Source organism: Dasypus novemcinctus, chromosome 17 (assembly GCF_030445035.2).
Source record: "Dasypus novemcinctus isolate mDasNov1 chromosome 17, mDasNov1.1.hap2, whole genome shotgun sequence".
Classification (NCBI taxonomy): domain Eukaryota; kingdom Metazoa; phylum Chordata; class Mammalia; order Cingulata; family Dasypodidae; genus Dasypus; species Dasypus novemcinctus.
The window spans coordinates 41652922-41669544 of NC_080689.1; the positions used below are offsets into that span (position 1 = coordinate 41652922).

The following is a 16623-nucleotide window of genomic DNA, read 5'->3' on the forward strand; positions in this document are numbered from 1 at the left end:
AAACCTTAATCGGCTATCTCTCCCTACCAACATATTCTCCCTCCAGTGCCAAACCTTAGAGTCTGCTAATGCAGGAGCACAGACAATTATTAGTCAATAGATTGTGGATAGTCTGTGATAGATTAGATTGCTGTTCCCAATTACACTCTATCTCTATAATTAGATTATACAGGTCCAGCCTTTGCCATGTGATGCTGATGTGACTTTTGGTAGGTAGACCAAATTTCCTCACCCCATTGATATGGGATTGACCATGTGACCTTGAAGAGGATTTGATATAATTGTGAACTTCGATTTGGTCTCATTTACTCCTGCCATCCATCAGGGGAAAAGATCAAAAATCAAGAAATAATTACAATTTTTTTTAAATTGTAAGTAAATAAGATTGGGGGAGGTGATGTTTGTTAAATGTTGAATAATCCATAGTCTAATCGTTCCTCATTTAAAAAGCATTCCCTGAGTGTGCTTACTCTATGATTATACTGAATTAATTGTTGGGAATAAAAGAGAAAGAAACAAGCAAACATAGTTCCATTCATGTCTTCGTGCCCCCTCTGACTTTCCTTTTTCCTTGTCCATGTGACATGAATATCTCAAACAGATCATTTCTGAGCTAAAGTACTGAATTGACCGAACCTGACTTCAATGTTCTTCCACTTTCTTCTACCTCACTATTAGGCAAAATTTTAAAAATTAAAGGAGAGAAGTTTCTTCATGGAATTCCCTCAACCAGAGATGACTGAGGTAAGCAGAATTCTAACATGTCCCCATGATCCCCATCCTCCAATGTTACACCTGTGACTATGTTCTTTTAAATAATAAAATAAATTTTCAAATGTAATTAAGTTTACTAGTCAGTTTACCTTAAAATAGATTATTCAGCCTAATATAATCTCATGAGCCCTTTTTTCTGGATTGTAGCAGAAAAGGAAGTCAGAGATTTGAAGCACAGAGGAGATTCAAACAAGGTGGAAGTTGGAAAGGGCCATGTAGAAAAGATCTGAGCATGGCCTCTAAATACTGAGAGCAACCCCTGATGACAGTCAATGGGAACCTCAATCCTACAGTCACAAGGAAATGAATTTTGCCTACAAACAGTGAGTTTGAAGGCAGATTCTTCTGCAGAGCCTGCAGATAAGAGCCCAGTTTGGCAGATATCTTGATCTCAGCCACGTGAGACCTAAGCAGAGAACTCAGCCAAGCCCACTACTTCTGACCAACTGAACTGTTAAGATAATGAATGAGTTTTGTTCTAAGCTGCAGTGTGTGGCGATCTGCTATACAGCAATAGAAAACTAAAACGATGATTCAATCTAGGTTTGATATTTTGGGGCTGTCCTAGTCCAAGCCAACATTTAGTGCCAGTCTTCTGAAAAAGCCGGAGTAGGTACCATACCAAGTCAGCCACTGAGCCAGTGTGATTTCTGGGGTACTAGGCAGGCCCTTCTGACTCCAAAGTTCTGTCATGTGTGCACCAGTGCCTGAACCCCCTTGATTTGTGGGCAAAGCTCTTTGTTACTAAGTAAAGCTTAAAATGAAAACCTCCAGAAAGTTATTGCAGAGATATCAATTTATTCACTCTGGATACCAGGATATCAAGGCATCCACTCTGACCGGAGATGCTCTCCTGAAAGCAACCTTTGACTAGAGGGCATGTGGGAAACCCCTGACACAGAGCACCTAAGAATATATGGAAAGTGGTGACAGAGTGAAGAGGGAAGTGAAACAGCAGAAAAAACACTGACCCTTTACAATTTCATCTAGGATTGGCCCTGCTTGCTCCCCTTACTATGGAATGAAGTGAACTAAACAAGATGGTAAAGTGAAACCTTTCCTGCTGCTTCTTGTCTCTATTTCCTTTTCTTCCCTAAGGCAAATTCTGTTACATTATCCAACTTGCATCCTTCCACCTTCTTACTTGTAACAAACCCTGGTTTTGTTCAAGTAGATGAGCATCCTACTCTAAGCAATGCACTGGGCCAAACAAATAACAACAAACATGTGCCCTACCTTCCTAGACATCCTTGAATCTAGAGGTAGTTATGTGCCATTGGGCATGCTGGCTGGCAAGGCTTCTAAAAGGGGACAGAGCCAGCTGGCATAGGCCCTCCTTCCATCCTTAAATGTGGTCATGATTGTTCAAACTTCAGAAGACATCTTCTGAGACAAGAAAAAGGTCAAGAGAATCACAAAGGTTTTGGTCCCCACATTGCTGAACCATTGAATCAATGCCAGGCATTGCCAACATTGGCCAACACATTGCTAGAGAAAAATACAAAAGCTCGTTTCTATAAGTAACCATGGTTGGGTTTTCTTTAACTTTCAATCAAATGCATTTCTAACTGATCCATGGCGAATCCCTTAATCTCATCCTTCTATTTGTCAAAGGACATAGCACAATTGTGGATGGTTCTTAGCAATTTAAGATCATTGTTTCATAATAAGCCCACTGAGATGAGGTGTTAGGCAATATTCCATTCTGTTGTTAGTTGAAGAGTACAGATGAGAGTATTTTGGAATATCTGGTACCTACTTTACTTCATTCCTATTGCCAGTTCATTTACCTTTTAGATACCATTTCAGACTAATAAAGAATACATTGGCAGGAGCTAGGATTAGGGTGGGTGGGGAAATTTAATGTTTATAAAGATCCCAATGATCCAGGGACTAAATAAATGTTTTCTACTGCATTTTAGAACTTATTCCTTCCCAGTTTCCAGTGATGTGTGTGAAGCTAGTGACAGTCATGTACAGGAGGGAATGTGCTTCAACTCAGCCAGCCAGGGGCTCATTTGTAGCAGTTTAGCATTCCCTATTGAAAATGCTTGTAGAGACATAGACTGATTTTGGTGCAGGAAATCTCATAATATGAATTGTTCCTGAGAGAGTTCCTAGACTTTGAACTCAAGCTTGATGAATATACTCATCCAGGAATAGTGAGAAAACGAGGCCTCTGTGCCACCACTTCCCTGGGTTTGCTGAAGGGCCACTTAATCAACCCCTAACTAAGCTTTTCATTTCAGTAATAAAATGCCCTCGGGAACTTAGTTAAGGAGACAGTCCCCTGGGAGAAACACACACCTGTGGTTTTTCAGGCCCATATGTGCCAACCTTCATTAGAGGGTGATACCAGTTTGAGGGCATATTAAATAATAAGTGTGTAAAAGTTAGGCCATGGGTTTTTAATTGACTTTGGAAAGGAGAGGTTTATAATTTAGTATCCTCACTTATTTTGTTCTATCTACATCAGAAATAAACCCACTCCCCATAGACTGTTTATATAGAAGATCGAGGAAACATGTCAATATGTCCTATTACTCCTCTTTGCATTAACATACTTCAGCTGAGACTTGTCTGCGACACAGATATCTGGAAAGTGACTGAGGTTTTCTCCTAGAAATCCATGTGACAGGAAGCTGAAAGGCAACCTCTCATCCTCCTCCCATTTCTCCTGATTTATGAAGCGACATAATTGATAGAACTATAGCTCTCTAACCTTAGAGATTTCTTCCCATTGCCTCGTTTATTACATGATCAAAGCCTTCCTTGGTTGTCAAACCACCTCTTATTTCAGACACGCTTGTTGGAGACTTCGCCTGTGTCATTTACCAAAATAGCTGCACAAGGAGCTCAAGGCTACAACAATTCTCCTATTCAGGGCTATAGAGAATCACTCTAAGTTCTATTTAGGGGATAAGAATAAGTGTATTGTACCTTCTGTGGAACCCAAACTGATGGTATCCACCTGACAGCTCTCTCAATGATGGGATAATCAAATCTGTCATATTATTTCATGTCAATCAACTAATTGTAAGCCTTTCCAGCTCATTTTCTACAATAAAAAAATTACTGTGCATACCAGCATTTAAAGAATTATTAACAAACAATAGATTTGTTATGACATCCATGCCATTTTACAGGCCGGAATTAATTTTAAACTCTTTTTCAATGAACCTTCTCAGGCTTTGTTCAACGGCCCCTGCATAAAACATCAGCATTTATCTTACTCTGGTTGTCAGGTGACCATTTGCTTTTCCAACCTGGCTTATGATCTTCTAATTAGGAGGCTTGATCTGAATTTGGAACTGCTATTATTGGAGAAATAGAAGTGACTAATTGCTTTTCATCAAAATGCCAGAGGGATGCAATAAGGTTAAAAAGGTCAGAGCATTTTATAATTTTTCAATCCCTGGAAGGATCAATAAACATCTGTGAATGACCACTTTTCAGACAGCATTTTCTCTGGAAAAAAAAAAAAAACCATTGCAAATCAATAAAGCTATAGATTTTTTTCTCCCTTGGAAATGATAAGGACACTTGATTGAATCCTTCTTTCCCACAGTCTAGACATTATGATCATATAACCAATTTCCAAAAAGGTTTCCATAGAAAAGTGAGTTTTTACCCTTCCAATGTATGCCCTTATAAATCATCTCATCTGCCATGTCAGAAACTATGGCAACTTAATACCCATATTGTGGAAATGCAGGAGACTCTGAACACATATTTCCATTTTCCTTGCTGTGGCCCTAGTTTCATCTGTCATAATCTGTCATGTCATTTGTGGCTCTGGCCGTTACCTGATCTTTTGGACTTTACACTGCGTTGTATGCAGAGTGCAAAAATAACTTATCATACCTGTATTTGACATGCGTGATTTGGAAAACAAGATATATTTCATGTGTGTTTTGTCAAATATGGTCAAGACTTTAAAACAACTGTTCACCTTCAAATCAAGATCTAATATGAGGACAAATACAGCATTAAGTCTTTCCTAATACCCAACCTTCCTCCATGAATGGACTTGGTCAAGACTGGACTTGTCCTATTTATGATCTTAATGAAAGCTAAAAGAATTCTTTGTTTCTGCAAAACTTAAGGCACGGAGAAAAATTATGCTTCACTTTGTGAGTAGAAAAACCTCTACTTCTTCACTTATATTTATCCTCTGATTGATGTAATTTTTCTCTTCAAATTCTAAAGTACTTGAATTTGCCCTATACTATTCATATTTTGCTATATTGATTTCATATGTTTTTTCAAGTGCCCTGGAATATTTGCATTTTGCATGCAAAAATACTTTAATCAATGAAATAAAAAATTTTAAAATGTGGATGTAACACTCCAAAAAAGTACACTCCTTTGCATAAAAACTACTTGTTGGTTCCCCATTTCCTTCAGAGGAAAGTCCCAACTCTGTGACATGGCATTTCAAAACCCTTCACAAACTTGCCCCTGCTTACCTGGTAGCCTCATCTCTCACATTTCCTCTATAGCTACAGTGAGTGACTTGGAATTCACTGAACACCCCATTCTTTTACCTATATCTCCAGAACCGAGCAGGAACACTCCCTCCATACACCACCCCTTCCACTCCCATTTGCCCTCCCATTTCTTTAGCTGTACACATTCAATTTTCCTTCTTAACAAAATCTTCAGAAAACTTTCCCTATACCCCCAAGATATCTAGATGACCTTTTCTCTTTTCCTATGAATTTACTTTTTACTTTTCTCATAGAAACAGACTGCATTAAAATGTTTTCTTTGTGGTCTAAATAGAAAATTCCAAGGACAATTCCTAGGACAAGAACCAAGTCTGTTTTCTTCACCATTTTATATCCAGCATTAACAATCTATCTGGTTTTTTAAGTCTTATTTTATCAGTATTCTTTTACTGCACAAATTACCACAAACCCAGCTGCTTCAAACAACATACATTTATTATCTCACAGTTTCCTCAGGCCAGAAGTCTGGGCATGGTATAGCTATTTTCTCTGCTCAGTGTCCAATAAAATTGAAATGAAGGTGTTGGCTGGACTGTTTGCACTAAGAGCCTTTTACAAACTCATTCAAGTTCTTGGAGAATTCAGTTCCTTATGGTTGTAGGACTGAGGTTCCATATTTTTGCTGTCAGCCAGGGGATGTGCTGATCTGGAGGTTGCCTTCAGCTCCTAACCATGAAGCCCTCTCACATAACTGTTCATTTCTTCAGAGCCAGCAAGAGCATCTCTGTCCTGTCTGCTATGATGGAGACTCATATAATGTAACATAATCATGGGAGTGACTAACCCGTTACCTTTACCATTTAACCTAACCTAATCAATATCCCTCCTGTTCATGGACCTCATCCCAGTCTAGCAGAGGAGATTATACAGGGCACGTACAACAGGGGGCAGTTTCTTTAGGGGTCATCTACGAATTCTGTCTATCATATATGTATACACCTAAGTAAATTAATAGATAAGAGAACTGAGTTTTAGCTATAATTCCACCACAGGTGTTGGCAAATTTCCTTGATCTCTGCCTTAGTTTCCTCAAATGAATAACAAAAATTGGGTAAATAATAACCCCTCACCTCTAATGACTTGATGGATCATATAAAAAGAGTGTTAATTGCTACTATTTATTCTTTTTAATTTATTTTCTACTATTTGTTTGAAACCATACTAATACTATCTCATTTAATCTATTTACTCTTTAAAACAGCCTTGAAAAGATACTAATATTATCATTATATTAAAAACAAGCAAATCAAGACCCAGAGATATTAGGTGACTTGCCCCAAATTACACAGCTCATCTAGAGGATGACCAAGAATTATATCCAGAAAGACCTGATTCCAAAGCACATGCTTTTAACCATTTTTCCACTGAATGTAGACCTCTAAAAAGATACTGCACTACCTGAAGATGATGATTTATTAATATTATAATTATTAAATTTTTAAAACATTCATGCTACCAGTTAAGATATACTTTAGGGCAGAGGTCAGTAAACTATAGACAATGGGTTAAATCAGCCTGATGGTCTGTTACTAAGGCCTACAACCTAAGAATGGTTTTCAGATGAATAATTGCTATTGATTTATTAATGGAAAACACTAAATATGTACCTTAATTAAGTGAAATATTACTCCCCCAAAAAGAATTCTATTCTTCTTATTAAAAGATTTGCATTACCAAAAATTGAACTCATTTTTTTTAATTTATCATAAAAAATAATAAAACAACTAAAATGTGTTTTTTCTTCTTTCTTGTTATATACATAAAATCCTTGATTTTGACTCTTGGCTTACAAAGCCTAAAATATTTACTACCTGCACTTTTATAGAAAAACTGCTGACCCCTGTCTTTGGGTAATTTGATTAGTAATGTCCACTGCTTGGCAAACCTACGTGTCTTGACAAAGTTGTACAAAATAGAAAAATATCATAATGAGAGCACCCCACCTCAAAATGAAAATGGCAGTATAATTCCAGGACTATTATATCAAAATCTGTTTTAGTGGCATTGCACATACCATCCCTTTCAAAACAGGTTAGTAAACTCTGCCTGAGTTATTTCTAAGTAATTAGCATAGCCCAAAGCTGAGAATTGACTTTTTCAGTTCCTTTTCTCAAGCACTTGAGTTGCCTTTCTACATGCAGAAGGTATTGTTGCATAAGCGCTTAAAAAGAAACACAAAAGGGAGCAGAGGTCAGTCCATTCATATTCGCTAGTGAGAATTTCTTCTACTCTGATGATGTACTGACCTTTCCCTTTGACCTTGGCAGATTCCTGAAATACAACTCCTTTATCATGACATTTACTGTATCATGTTGTCCCTCAGGTCATCAATGCACAACAAGAAGGTCAGCTTCCAGGGAGTCAGAGTAAACAGCTGCCATTAGTGTAGCTTGAGGGTAAAGTCCCACACTTTCACCCCCCCACTCACCCTCTAGTCACCCAAACAGTTCAGCCTGCTGCTGGTGCCTACAATTTCACACTTAACTGCCATTTCTTTGGGCTAAAGTATTTCCCACTCTCATGAAGTGAAGGCATCTGTCTGTGAGACAGTTATTCTCAACATGACTTGCTTGAGATCTTTGTTCACACCATTCCCTCAGCACAGGAAGTTCTTTGTGTATTGCAAGACTCAGCTCAAAGGCAAACATCTCCAAAAAGTCATCACTAATCTTCTAAGAAATAAAAGTAATTGTGCAGCCCCTTGACAATCACAGTGCTTGGGTTATATACTTTGGCTAAATAGCATCACATTATATGTATATTAAAGTTACTTTTTCACATCATAATCACATACTCTATCAGATTCCAATGGCAAGTAAATTAAAATCTAAATTCTTTACCAGAACCCACAAGGTCCTCCAGGAAATGGCCCTTGCCCACCTCTTCAAGTCCATGCTATACCATTGCCCCCTCGACTACTAAGCTCCAGTACATCAGCCTACTGGGATACTTTTTGAGCACTCCGTGTTTTCTGTGTCTTTTAGATGGTTGTCTTTGCTGTTTGCCCTGACAAGAACACACTGCCCTCAGATCTTTGCATGGCTGGCACAAATATTACTTCTGTCCAAGACCTTCCCTGATTTGTTTTATGTTCTTGGCAGTGCTTACCATTACCTGACAGCTTATTTACTTACTTAGGTGTTTGTTGTCTGCCTCCCCCCAAGAGAGCATGAGCTCCATAACAGCAGGTTTTCAGTCCACTTGTACACCCTTGTACCCTCAGGGCCTAGAACTGTCCTCAAGATATATTTAATTCTCAGAAGAATAAACCAGTGTCTTATCTTCATTGTTAGATTTTTTTAAGATCTTAAAGAATAGGGACATTATAGATTTTGGTCATTTTTGTGTTCTTCAAAGACCCCAGGAGCAAGGTGCATTATAATTACCGTATAGTGTATATATTTGTATTGAATGTTGACAGGGGGACTAATTAATTAGTGATGAACACTATAGATTGAAATGTTTCACTAGAATCTCTCCAATCGACTAGGTAAATCAGGAGTGAGAGAATCATTTACTAGCGCTTTGTCCAAAAGCATAACCCTGAGATCTTCTTACCTTATTTCTCTGACAGCAGTACCCCCTCCCCAGAAAAATACCCAGAATTCATTATGCTCATCTCAAAGGATCGTCACTGAAATAAACTATCTTTATTAAAGACATGCAGCTGAATGCTATAAAAGTGTCATCACAGAAATTTAGCAATAGTTTATATCAAGGTCAGAAGGCTATCAACACAAAGCATTTTAAAATATATCAAATTTACAACTAATTTAAAAAAAGATTTATTTTATTTATCCCCCTGCCCCTGCCTTCATTGTTTGTGGTTACTGTCTGCTCTCAGTGTCCATTTGCTGTGTGCTTTCTGTGTCTGCTCATCTTCTCTTTAGGAGGCACTGAGACCCAAACCCGGGACCTCCCATGTGGAAGAGAGGTACTCAATCACCTGAGCCACCTCAGCTCCCTGGTTTCTTGTGTATCTCATTGTCTTTCCTCTTTGTGTCTCCTTTTGTTGCATCATCTTGTTGTGTCAGCTTGCCAAGCCTGTCCATTGTGCTAGCTCGCCTTCTCCAGGAGGCACCAGGAACCAAACCCAGTACTTCCCATGTCGTAGGCAGAAGCCCAATCACTTGAGCCACATCTTCCCCAACTAATTTTTAAAAGTTTTTAAAAACACATGGACAGCAGAATGTCCATTATTGAACCAATTCCTAAGATTCCACAAGCCAAGCTTGTCTATTTTGTTTTTAAGTATGACTGGCACCAGCCGTAGTTGTTTTCTGTTCCCTTTCAAGCTATTGTTGGTAATCACTGGAGCCTAGATATAGTCTAAATATGCTTCTAAAAGTAGCATAGAGGTTGGCCCTTACCATATCCACCTTCAAGAAATTCTAAAACTGAGGCTGCTTTAAATTTTTGAAGCAATCTCCTCCTGACTGATATAATACTCTAATTGTTCCACTCTGTAATTTTTTGGGTCTCTTATACAAATCTATAAACTCCTTGAGGATAATGAACAATATACATCTTTGCAAGCTCCACAGTCCCCATGTGATAATGAAGAGGAAAAAAGCACCAGAGTGGGAAGGGGAGGGATCGACCTTGACTTCAGACAGATCTGGTTCCAAACCTGAACTGTGACCCTGCTAGCCATGTGACCAAGAAAAGTGAATTAACTGTTCTTTTTGTAATTGTTTTCTCAATTACAAAAATCAAAGTTAATTATAGTTATATTATAAAGTTATTATAAAAAGTTAATGCTATATTAAGTGAAAGGAATCCTTCCTTAACCCAACCAAGCCAATTTAATCACTTTCTCCTCCTTGACAACATTATTGAATGAAGAGTTTTAATAGCAGTGGTTGCATATTTTGAGTTCTTACTGAGATCCCAACATTGTTTTAAATGTGCCACATATCTCTGATATTGTTCTTCCTTTAGTGCACTATATTTATTCATCAGTGTGCCTGTTCTCTATTAAACTTGAACTCCTTAAGAACCTTGACTTCTTCTCTGTGTTGAGCAGAGTGAATGGAGTGGATCAATAGAAGTAATCACCTCCCTCCAGTCTCCTCACTGAACACATCTAGACTAATCAAAGATGTTTCTAGGTCAGCTGACCCATGACAAACCCCTTCCTTGCAATAGGATTCCATATTTTCATTTTCGGTGAGAAATGAGTTTAGGCACTATTGTGACCTTTCTGTGTCAAATGACCTTGCATGTTTTCAGTCCAAAAACATTACTGGAGTGGAGATAAATCGTAGAAAAATGGCTCTATTTTCTAATGAGTCATTGGCCTGGCCATCTTCTGGAAAAGTAAAAGGCAAATTAGTGACACGTTAAGTGGATGTTGGCTGTTCTCCCTGAAGTTTAGATTCAGAAATTGTCAGTAGATGATACACAACAGAATAAAGTGGGAGAAGTATTAGACATTTTTGCTGAATCAGACAAAATACCTATGCAAATTATGGATGTAAAAATGCCCGCTGTGTTACTGAGGTTCCTAAATATCCAAACCCTTAGGAAGGTGAGTAGTCTGATCACATTCCTCTGCAAAATATTGGTTACATGAGCTGAGCAGTGTTAGGCAGCAAGATGGACTGAACTTCTCTTTTGAGTAGATTATTTAATGATAAATACATCCTTGAAGAGGTAGATAAAAAGTGAGTAGATACTTCATGGTGAGGAATTGTATTGCAAAAGAAGGCAGGAATAATAGGGTAGATATATGAATTACACAATCTATCTGAGAAAGTGAAAAAAGCACCTTGACAGAAATTGCAGACACAGGGTTCAGGGCTCGCCCATAGCATCAGTGCAGCTTTGCTGCAGATAGCCCACATTTCCAGGGTCATCTTGCTTCCTTTTAAGAGCACAACTATTTAAGTAGGAGCAAGAAGAATGGTGACATACTTACCAATATATTGAGTCTTTCCCCAAACTTGCCCAATATTGTACCTGATTAACTTAGATGACTGCTGCTTGATTAGAGTGGGGAATTTCTCCTAAGAGATTTAAAGCAAGGAAGTTGAAGAGGGCAGGAGAGTCAGAAAGGAGTTTCCCTGGCCCCAGAGTCCCATGGCCTTACCTGGTTTGTTTCTTTTTATTCGGTTTATGCCAAATTTTTACAGTGGTGATCTCTAGGCTGTGATGCAGACACTTGAGAAAAATATTGAAGCGGCAAGAACCAAAGTACTGTTTTCTGCTCCCTGTTCTTAACATGTCTTCTATCTTACAGCTTTCTTATCTTCTGCAGATGTAAACCCTTTGTTCCCTCAAAAATAGAATTAAAACTCCAATCTCCTTTGGGATTACTCCTGATTAATCTTCTCCATATTCTAGATTATTCTTTTACTTTTTATTCCCTCAAGATTTAGATTTCTATATAGTTTTCATTTCTGTACCTCACTAATTATTTGACATAACTCAAGTTTTTCTTCTTTTATGTAATCTTCCCCATTTTTTAAAGCTTAGAGCTCTACTTCTACTAAAATGCACAGTATTTAAAATATATATTAATCATGTAGCAATATGATTATATATTACATGGTTATATATTTCACAATTTTGTGTATTTTGCTTTAGGTTTGCATTGAATTGCATGTTTTAACATTGTTATTGTATGTTTTATATAATCATTATTGCCTGGCAAGCAAAGACTATGGATTCAATGGCTGTATTGAAAAAAAATAACTGGTACTATAATTGTATAACATGAAGCAACTTGTATGTTATCCTGTATTATATCTAGATTGTTAATTCCAGGAGGATAAATTATTTGTGTGTCTAACACTCAGTGCTCCTAGATTTCTATAAGCAGATGGGCAAAATGGTTCTTGACTGGTATCATCAACAAATAATACAGAAAATAAATGTGAGGAAACAGAGGTCAGGAAGTTTGAAACATGGCATAGGGGGCCATTGAGAAAAATTCTTTATTCTGCTCAGAGGTGAGTATGCTTTTTGGAAAGTGGAACATCAGCCTGTCTTGGGAAAATCATTTCGATTCTGGTATCTGTTTATTCAAGGAAAAAAGTAAGCGATTAATACTGCTACTGCTTGGAGGCCCTGGCCGATAAAATCACCCAGGATGTCAAGTTTATCCTTTTAGACCACACTGGAGATCTTCTCCCCTTGGGAGCTACTCTACTAACTTAAATATCTCTTTGCAGAATAAGGAAATGTGAGTCATTGATTTTTCTCTTAGACCTCAGGCTTTCTCATCAGCTTTCAGCAGCACTTTCTAATACCTTTCTGAACATATGTTCTTCACTTAAATGAGTCTGCATATGTTAATTTTGAAAAATGTGTATCTAAATATGGAACAGATGGACACTTGGATGGTATTTTATGGTCAGGGACTGCTCAGCAGTTGCCTTCCTAGTGACCCATGCTTTATCTTCTTCATCTGTTTACATCCCAGAGTGTTGAAAGTGGAAAGGTTGGTCAGCTTCAGAGAAAATATAAACATATTTACATGATTCTTCCCTGGTTTTCTAGTTTCTCCGCCCATATACAGGCAGGTGCTATTAGGCTAGCAGTGATAAAGAGGAGCAAACACTGGTCTTGAGGCCAGAAGAGCTGGGTTCAATCAAATGTAGCTCCAACAATGTCACCTTGAGCGAGTAATTAAATCTCATTCACTCACTAAATTAGTGCCTCCTTGTACCAGATATTCTGTTAGTTTCTAAAGATGATACAAGAGTACAACACTGATCATATCTCAGTCAATATTTCTGTCTATTGGGAGACCTAAGTAACAGGCAATTAAAACTTTGACACTATTTCATTGTTTGGTGTGTTTTTCTTTTTGAGATAATAAACATGAAAGTATCCCAATAAACCATAAAGGATTATGCAAAAAAAAATTGTACTACATTATTGCAGTTTATCCCCATAAGTACACAGTTTTCCATATTCAGAATATCTTAGATACAAAAGGCTAAAATGTTTAGATTATTTCTGCATGAGAGTGACAAGATAAAAACCAAATAGAACCTCAATAAATCATCACATTCACTAACATGAGTTCTACTCTGGTGGCACGAGCCACCCCAGGAGCTGTTCTGTGATGGGAATTGGAAGCTCAATTCCCCAGAAACAGGGGAGGAGGAGACGGTTGGCTGCCGATTTCAGTTACTGACTGGGAGACTTAGCTGCCTAAGAGATAACCCTGGGAACAGCGGGGGTGAGAACCAGCCCAAATCAGAAAGAGGTCAGTATCCACCATTCTGACTCTGCCCCCAGCCTGCGGGGAAGCTAGGCTGACTGAAAATCTCAGTGTCAACAGGAACCAATTTCTTTCATGCAGATCAGGCTTCAGCCCTGCCTCTGGTGGGGAGGAGGCTGAGGAGCCCTGTACCAACCTATATAGGTAACTACAGGTAACTTTGGCTGGCATAGACTGAAAATCAGAAGCCTATAGTCATCTTGGACTCACACTGCATAGACTGCTGCCCACACCTGCAGCTCCATCCCTGCCCCAGGCAGGGGAGAAAGGGATGTGAAGCTTCATCAGTCTCTCTGGGCAACTACAGTCTAGGTTTGCATGTGGATTATTCCATATAGCTGTGACTCTGTCCCTACCCCTGGCAAAGGAGAAAGTTGGAAGAAGCTTCATTGGTCCCTGGTGCAATGAGGGAAGCTTGAGCCTCCACAGCTTACAGCACCAACTACATGCCTGGCTCCTACTGCATAACCAGCAAGGGAGAAATGATAGGAAGCCCTAACTAAAGAGAAAAACTGCACCCCAAAAAAAAATACTCTAGTAAGCCAGATGCAAAGACATCAACAAAAAAATTACAATCTACACCAAGAAACAGGAAGCTATGGCCCAGTTAAAGGAAAAAGATAAGCCTCGAGATGATATAAAGGAGTTGAGACAACTAATTACAGATGTTCCTTAATAAATTCAAAAAGATTAAGGATATTAAGAAAACATTGGATGAGAACAAAGAAGAATTTGAAAACATACATAGAAAATAGCAAATCTTATGGGAATGAAAGGTGCACTCAATGAAATTAGAAAAACATTGGGATCATATAATAGCAGATATGAGAAGGCAGAATAAAGGATTGGTGAGCTTGAAGAAATGGCCTCAAAGTGAACATACAAAAGAACAGATGAAGAAAAGAAGGGAAAACATTGAACAAGGTCTCAGGGAACTAAATGACAGAAAAGGCATGCAAACATATGTGTCATGGGTGTCCCAGAAGGAGAAGAGAAGGAAAAATGGGCAGAAGGAATATTTAAAGAACTAATGGTAGAAAATTTCCCAACCCTATTGAAGGACATAGATATCCCTGTCCAAGAAACACAACATACTCCCATCTGAAAAAATCCGAATAGACCAACTCCAAGACACATACTCATCAGAATGTCAAAGGCCAAAAACAAAGAGAGAATTCTGAGAGCAGCAAGGGAAAGCCAATGCATAATATATAAGGGATATCCAATAAGATTGGATGCTGATTTCTCACCAGAAACCATGGAGGCAAGAAGACAGTGTTCTGATAGATTTAAGATACTACAAGAGAAAAATTTCCAGCCAAGAATCTTATATCCAGCAAGACTGTCTTTCAAAAAATGAGGGTGAAATTAGAATATTCACGGATAAACAGAAAGTAAGAGAATTTCTAAGCAAAAGACCAGAATTTCAGGAAATACTAAAGGGTGTGCTAGAGTCTGAAAAGAAAAGACAGGGGTGAGAGGCCTGGAAGAGAGTTTAGAAATGAAGATTATATCAATAAAAGTAACTAAAAGTGTCAAAAGAGTGGTGAAAATAAAATATGACAGATAAAAATCAAATAGTCAGGAATAAACTTAACCAATAATGTAAAGCACTTGTATTCAGAAAACTGCAACTCAATGTTAAAACAAATTTTAAAAGCCCTAAATAACTGGAAGAACATTCCATGCTCATGGATTGGAAGACCAACTATCATTAAGATGTCAATTCTACTCAAATTGATATTCAGATTTAATGCAATCCTGATAAAAACTCCACCAGCATTAAAGAATAAAATTGAAAACACAATCATTAAATTTGTTTGGAAGGGTAAGGAGTCCTGAATAGACAGAAACATCATAAAAAGGAAAAGTGAACCCTCATCTCCAGACTTTAAGTCATAATACCTACCTATAGTAGTAAAAACAGCATGATACTGGCCTAAAGGCAGACACAATAGACCAATGGAACCAAATTTATACTTCAGAAACAGAGCCTCACAGGTATGGTCAAGTTATTTTTGACTAGCCTGTCAAACTCACACAGCTTGGGTAGAACAATCCATTCAACAAATGGTGCTGAAAGAATTGGACACCCATAGCTGAAAGAAGGAAAGAGGACCCCTATCTCACATCTTATCCAAAAACTAACTCAAAATGGATCAAAAACCTAAAAATAAAAGCAAGAACCACAAAACTTCTAGAAGAAATGATTGGAAAATATCTTAAAGACCTGGTGGTAGATGGCAGATTCTTAAAGGAGATGAGAAGGACTGAATGAATTACTGATGTTTAATGTATGTAGAAGTTTTAATTAGCTTTACTGTAAAATTGTGGAAATGTATAGAGTGGGTGGTAACACACAGTGAGTAATAGCTAGTTTATAAATGGGGATGTGACTGAAAATGGTAGTCTAGTTATGCAAATGCCAATTGACAGAATTCTTGAGAATAATCTAGGAACTGGATAGCATAGTAAACCAAGAGGTGGGTGAGAATTGTAGCTGATGGCACAGATGCAAGAGTGTCCTTTGTTAGCTAGAGCAAATGTGTATCACTACTGCTTGGTGTTGGGAATGTGGAGAAGCATGGGAAAAATACAGCTGGAGGGTCCTATGGACTGTGGTTAGTAGTAATAATATAATATTCTTGCATCTGTGCAAAAGATGTACTGTGTTGATACTGAGGCAGTATGGAAAATGTGAGCCAAATGTACACTATGTCATGGCAATAATCAGATGATATTATTTTATCTGTAGTAAATGACACACCACATTGTGGTGTGTTGATGGAAGGGTGTTGTTTGGGAATTCTGCACATGTGCATGATTATTTTATAAGTTTACAAATTCTGTCATAAAAAATGTATTTAAAAAATAATAAGAGGGTGGGGTGGGGGAAAAAACACACCAAATGTAAGATTATAACTATGATTCGTAGCAAGATTTTGACAGTGTTCTTTCATAGTTTGTAACAAATGTCTCTTGACATTGCAAGGTGTTGGTGGAGGGTTGATGTATGGGACCCCTGTATGATGTTATGCATGTTTGCTTTGTAAGTTCACAAGTTTTACTATACACTTAATTGTTTAGGTATGTTCATATATAAAT

At 37.9% G+C, this 16623-nt stretch overlaps 1 long non-coding RNA gene across 1 annotated transcript in view; it reads left to right on the forward strand.

Moving 5' to 3' along the window:
• The first annotated feature begins 678 nt into the window (after positions 1 to 678).
• LOC131273858 (uncharacterized) overlaps positions 679 to 16623 on the forward strand; it is a 91774-nt gene continuing 75829 nt past the window's right edge. Inside the window, exon 1 of the long non-coding RNA XR_009181025.2 lies at positions 679 to 744. This is a non-coding gene — a long non-coding RNA (uncharacterized lncRNA). The remainder of the gene's footprint in view (positions 745 to 16623) is intronic.